Below are 6,240 nucleotides of genomic sequence, written 5' to 3' on the forward strand. Positions count from 1 at the left end.
AAGGACATGAAGGAGAAAGTGAACTTGTATATTTGAGCAATCCGCTACATCACACATTTGTCTGCAGTATCTCACACTTGCTGATGTAATTTAGTTGTGCATGTATATAAAGTAAGTGTATTTTGTTGTTCTCAGTTTAAATCTAGCAATTGTTCATATGCCACAAGTGAAACTCATGCTATTGTGTTAACTTATTTTCCTACAATGTGAGTATGACTTGCACAAATGGCCCCTTAACATTGTAACCATCACCTTGCACCAAAGTAAAGACCACATCCAGAAACACACATCCTATGCCTAGGTGGAAGGGCATCTTTGAAAGATAAATATTGAAAAGATATCCACCTGTTAATGAAAATTTACAAATTCATTTTTAGCCAGCTTAAGTGCACAGGTGAATTGGCTGCCTCCAACACAGTGAATAGTGCAGCCACATGCTGCTTGTAGCAGAGCTTCCCAAGAGTGTGCTCTCGATGAGTCACTCATAGTTGGAGAAGTCAGGAGTAGAAGATGTAATTGTTCAGCTTTAAAATGTAAAGCTAAATTTGGGGTACACATATCGAGGAATATGTCCGTTCATTGTCCGTTACCAGGGCAGTGCTGATGGAACGCTTCGTTCACGGTGCAGCTCCAGGACAGCTCACTTGATGGCCAGGGCTTTCTGGCTTTCTTTTCAATGGCGGCGTAACTCTTCTCAGCTGGGGTCAGCTTCCTCCTGATATACAGGATGGGATGTTCCTCCTGGATTCATGATAGTACAGATCTCAATCCAGTCTCCAGTCCAGATGCATCCGTTTGCAGCAGGAAGGGGCAGTCAAAATCTGGGGCCCATAGCACTGACTCAGAAATGAGAGCTTGCTTCACCCCCTGAAAAGCCTCCTCTGCTTGAGGGGTTCCAAACCCCTTGCCCAGGCTGCTCCTTCCTGGTTAGGTCTGTCAGAGGGGTGGCTAGAGAGGAAAAGTTATGTATAAAGCATCTATAGTACCCTGCCAACTCTAAAAATGCTCATACCTGGGTTTTCGTGGTGGGTTTTGGGGCAGCCTGGATGAGGCACCTGAAAATAGACCTTGGTGAGCTCGAGCTTAGAAATGTACCGGGCCCTTCCCAGGTGGTCGAGGAGTTTATTAACTGCTTATTAATTGCTTCAACAGTAAGGTTTAACACACTTAGCAGCTCCTGAGCTACAACAGAAAAAAAACTATATCTAATACTAAATCTAAATACTAAATCTAAAGACTATGTCTTAGTTGCATCTAATAAGTGCTTTTGCAACATACAAAATGGGAATAAAATGCACAAGATGTGTCTAGAGGAAGAGAAGGAGATTTAAATGAGGAGCTGAATTATGTTAGGAGGAGAGACATGATCATTCTCCAGTGTTGTATCTCTGTCTGCAACTCTGCAATAAAATTGCTGATTGTTGTTAAGTATTGTCTGTAATCCTTATTCCCAAGAAAAATTCCACAACATTTTGGTGCTGCAAGCAGGGTTGCAGAGGGGATCGAATTTGAATCAGGATGGACAGTGATTTTTGAGTCTCGGGGGGAAATCAGTCTCCTGAATGTCCTAGGTGTTGCTGCATTGGGCATTAAACTGCATCAACTGGTGCCAGTCATTTAAAATAGAGGTAAGCAAAGTGTAATTTGTTGTATTTTTATGCTTGATTGTGGTATCACTTTGGGGAGTTCTTGAGAAAGATTACAAACAAAGCGTTGAGATTCAAATTATTAAACTTAAATTATTGTAAATTATTGTACTCTCTGCAACCATAAACGAACATTTGTTTTTTTTGATTAGGAGTAAGTTGCACACATCATAAATTTATATGCTTATATATTTAATAGTGAAACTGAAAGCATGTGAAAAGAGAAATCATGTAAATTAGTTTTCAGTGTGTATGTGTTTAATTGTGTGTTAGTTGGAATTATTGATGTCAGCACCCAGGGTGTGGTGCAACAGCCAAGAGGTTTGGATAGAGGCCAAGAAGTGCCTGAAAGACCAGAGGAGCGGGGTTTAGGTGGCCAGGAGAGCCATCAGGTAGTCAGGGAAAGCAGGACAGTTTTTAGAGCATTTGATTTAGTGGTGGGGAAACCACTGCAAGAGAGCCCAAGCCCAAAACAGGGGGTTTGAAACAGGAAAATTTGGTGGTCAAGGAACCGCTGAATGAAAAACTGTGGGTGTATATGATAGGAAATATTTGATAAAGAATTGCTGCTGTTGGGAAAATTTATAGGATGAAATGCCTGAAGAGCAGAGGGAGCTCTACTATCAGTACTCAGGCTCCTCTGTTTCTTCTCTGCCTACTTCCTGTTTAGGGCTTTTTTTAACCAGTGGCCCTCCACGCATTCTAATGCGAAGTATTGCCAGTTTGATTGCCTTACCGAGCGTTTCTACTACTACTCTGTGACACCTCCTTTGTCAAGTCATGCTCCGTCTGTGCCCAATCCAAAACCCCCAAGGAATTACACTCCAGCCTGCTCCAGCCTGCTCTCAACAACCTTGGTCTCATCTCTCCATTGATTTCATCACCAATCTACTAAACTCCAATAACTTTACAACGGCAGGTACGTGTGTGGCCTGAGGGATCTACAGAGGCACTCCAGGACTGCTTCTCCACCACAGACTGGAGTGTCTTCAAGCAACCAGCCACCTACAACAACATCACTGACCTCCAGGAGTACACGGAGACCGTCACGTCCTACATGAGGAAGTGCATGGATGATGTCACTGTCACCAGAACCATCACCATACGGGCCAATCAGAAACCTTGGCTAACAGGAGATGTCAAAAGGCTCCTGAGGGCCAGGAACACTGCTTTCAGAGCTGGGGACGAGGTGGGCCTAAGGACTGCCAGGGCCAACCTGTCTCGGGGCATCAGACTGGCCAAGAGACAGTACTCCAGGAGGATTGCAGACTGTTTCAGTGACAGCAGAGACAGCAGGAACCTGTGGCGAGGAATCCAAACCATCACGGACTACGAGCCCTCTCCACGGACCTGTGATAGCTCCACCTCTCTGCTGAACCATCTGAACAACTTCTTCGCCCGCTTTGAGGCAGACAACAACACTCCAGCACAGAAGCTACCACCTTCTCTTGGTGACCAGGTGTTGATACTGTCCCCTGATAGTGTGAGGTGCTGTCTCAGAGGGACAAAGCCCCAGGCCCGGATAACATCCCTGGTCGTGTTCTGAGAGACTGTGCTGCTGAGCTCACAGATGTCCTCACGGACATCTTCAACAGGCTGGCTGTTGTCCCCACGTGCCTTAAATCAGCCACAATCATCCCAGTCCCGAAAAAGTCATCTCCCTCCTGCTACAATGACTACCGCCCGGTCGCACTCACTCCCATCCTCATGAAGTGCTTGAGCGGCTAGTCATGCACCACATCAAGTCTGTCCTCCCCCCTGCCCTGGACCCCTACCAGTTTGCATATCGGTCTAACCGATCAACAGAAGATGCCGTCTCCACTGCCCTCCACTCAGCACTCACCCACCTGGAAACCAAAGACTCACATGTCAGAATGCTGTTCATCGACTTCAGCTCAGCATTCAACACCATAATCCCGCAGCAGCTCATCCATAAACTGGGCCAGCTGGGGCTCAACACCTCCCTGTGCAACTGGCTGCTGGACTTCCTGACAGGGAGACCTCAGGCAGTTCGGGTTGGCAGCAACTCCTCCAGCTCCATCATCATGAACACGGGGGCCCCGCAAGGATGTGTGCTGAGCCCCCTTCTTTTCACTCTGCTGACCCATGACTGTACTCCATCATCCTGCTCTAACCTCTTCATCAAGTTCGCGGATGACACGACTGTGGTGGGTCTTATCAACAACAACAATGAGACACCCTACAGGAGTGAAGTGAGCAGGCTGGCCATGTGGTGCAAAGACAACAATCTCCACCTGAATGTGGAGAAGACGAAGGAGATTGTTGTGGACTTCAGGAGAGCGCACACCCAGCATGCTCCACTGATCATCGACGGTGCTGTAGTGGAGAGGAGAACAGCACCAAGTTCCTGGGTGTGCACATATCTGAAGACCTGTCATGGAGTCACAACACCGCATCACTGGCCAAAAAGCCCATCAGCGCCTGTACTTTCTCCGTAAACTGAAAAGAGCAAAAGCCCCACCCCATCATGCAGAACTTCTACAGAGGCACGATCGAGAGCATTCTGTCCAGCTGCATCACGGTGTGGTACGGAGCCTGCACCGTGTCCTGCCGTAACGCACTGCAGCGCATCGTGAGAGCAGCTGAGAAAATCATTGGTATCTCTCCCCTCTCTTGGACATTTTTAACGCTCGTCTCACCCCGCAAAGCCACCAGGATAGCGGGGACCCCACCCACCCATCTCACTGCCTCTTCAACCTGCTGCCGTCGGGGAAGAGATCTGGAGTCTCTCGAGCCAGAACCAGCAGGCTCAGGGACAGTTTCATCCACCAGGCAGTCAGGAGACTCAACTCCTACCTACTCTCCCTTCACTCACCTCTACCTCTGGCCCCTGCCTCAGGCCTCAGACCTCAGACTGTGATCCGCCCCACATAAACTCATAATCTCAGGGTCTACACATCTTGCACCTCAACGCACTACCTCACTTTAATTTAATTTAATATTCCAACAAGTGCCTTGTCTGTATGTTTAATGTATGTATGTGTAATGTTGCACTATTTATATTTTAGATATTTTACCATTATTTTATTATGCTTAATTTTTTTTATTCTTTTATCTCTTATTCTGCATGATTGCAAGGTCAGAAGGGAAGGAATTTCATCTGTGCTGTATGTTGTACATAGAGCATATTTGACAATAAAGTTGACTTGACTTGACTTGACTACTATCCGTCATTATCGACTGCTTATCCAAGTCATGCACGCCCGATTCCACTGAAAGGACTCCCCACTGCTATGGAAATGGCTATAGCGTTATTCCATAATGTCTTCAGAGTTTGTGTCCTACCTGAGGATATGATCAGTGACCGAGACACTCAATTTACATCCCCAGGAATGGAAGGCCTTCTGTAAACTATTAGACATTAATGTAAACCTGACCTCAGGATATCATTCACAATCAAATGGCCAAGTTGAACGTCTTAACCAAGTGATCGGAAGATACTTGCGGAGCTATTGTAGTAAGGAGCAGCATTGCTGGTCAGAATTTCTGCCATGGGCCGAATACGCTCAGAACTCTTTGACCCATTCCTAAACCGGACTCACCCCCTTTCAGTGCGTCCTGGGATTCCAACCTCTCATGTTCCCATGGTCAGGAGAACCTTCATTGGTCCTTGCAGTGGATGACTGCATACGTCTCTCATATTTGTGTCCAGCAGGCTGTACAAAGCCAGGAGATCCAAACCAACAGACATTGACGTCCACACCCTCCCTACCAACCAGGACAGCGGGGTCCAAGGTACGTAGGTCCTTTTAAAATTCTACAAAGAATTAATGATGTGACCTATCGACTTGAGCTTCCTGCTAATTACCGTATCTCTCTGTCCTTTCATATATCCTTCCTGAAACTGGTCCACACGGATGCTGACCCTAGGCACAAGGCTCCAGAACCACCCCCACCACTGGACATCGATGCCTGCCTACCAGGTTAATGAATTACTGGACTCTAGGCAAAGAGGGGGTCAGCTCCAATACTTAGTGGATTGGGAGGGATAAGAACCCGAGGAGAGATCCTGGGTAGAAAAGTTCCACAGAGCCAGACCTGACCAACCAGCTCCACGACCACAAAGACGACCACGGGGATGACCACGTAGAGCTCCAAAGAGTCTCTCCTAGAGGGGGGGATTCTGTAACGCCTGACCAGCGGAGGAAACCCTCACCCGAGTACTAGCAGTTCTCAGGCTCCTCTGCTTCTTTTCTGCCTATTTCCTGTTTAGGGCTTTATAACCAGAGGCCCTCCATGCATTCAAATGTGAAGTATTGCCAGTTTGACTGCCTTCCCAAGCGTTTCTACTACTACTCTGTTCTGATATCCATGTGTATGACCATTGCCTGTTTACCTGACTCACGTTTTATGGATTCCATTTGTTTGCTTTGTTTGCCTGATTGGACTGTTGACATGTTGACGACTCACTGCCTGCCCATTGACTCTGAGAACCAGATCACCCCCAAACATGTTTGCCGTTTCGACTGTCTACCTGGTATTGACCCTGCCTTTGTTTCAGCGTTGATGTATATTGTCTTAACCTCTAATAAACTTCCACTAATGGATTATACTCCCCATTACATAGGAATGT

This window comes from Puntigrus tetrazona, unplaced genomic scaffold (genome assembly GCF_018831695.1).
Source record: "Puntigrus tetrazona isolate hp1 unplaced genomic scaffold, ASM1883169v1 S000000001, whole genome shotgun sequence".
Lineage (NCBI taxonomy): Eukaryota > Metazoa > Chordata > Actinopteri > Cypriniformes > Cyprinidae > Puntigrus > Puntigrus tetrazona.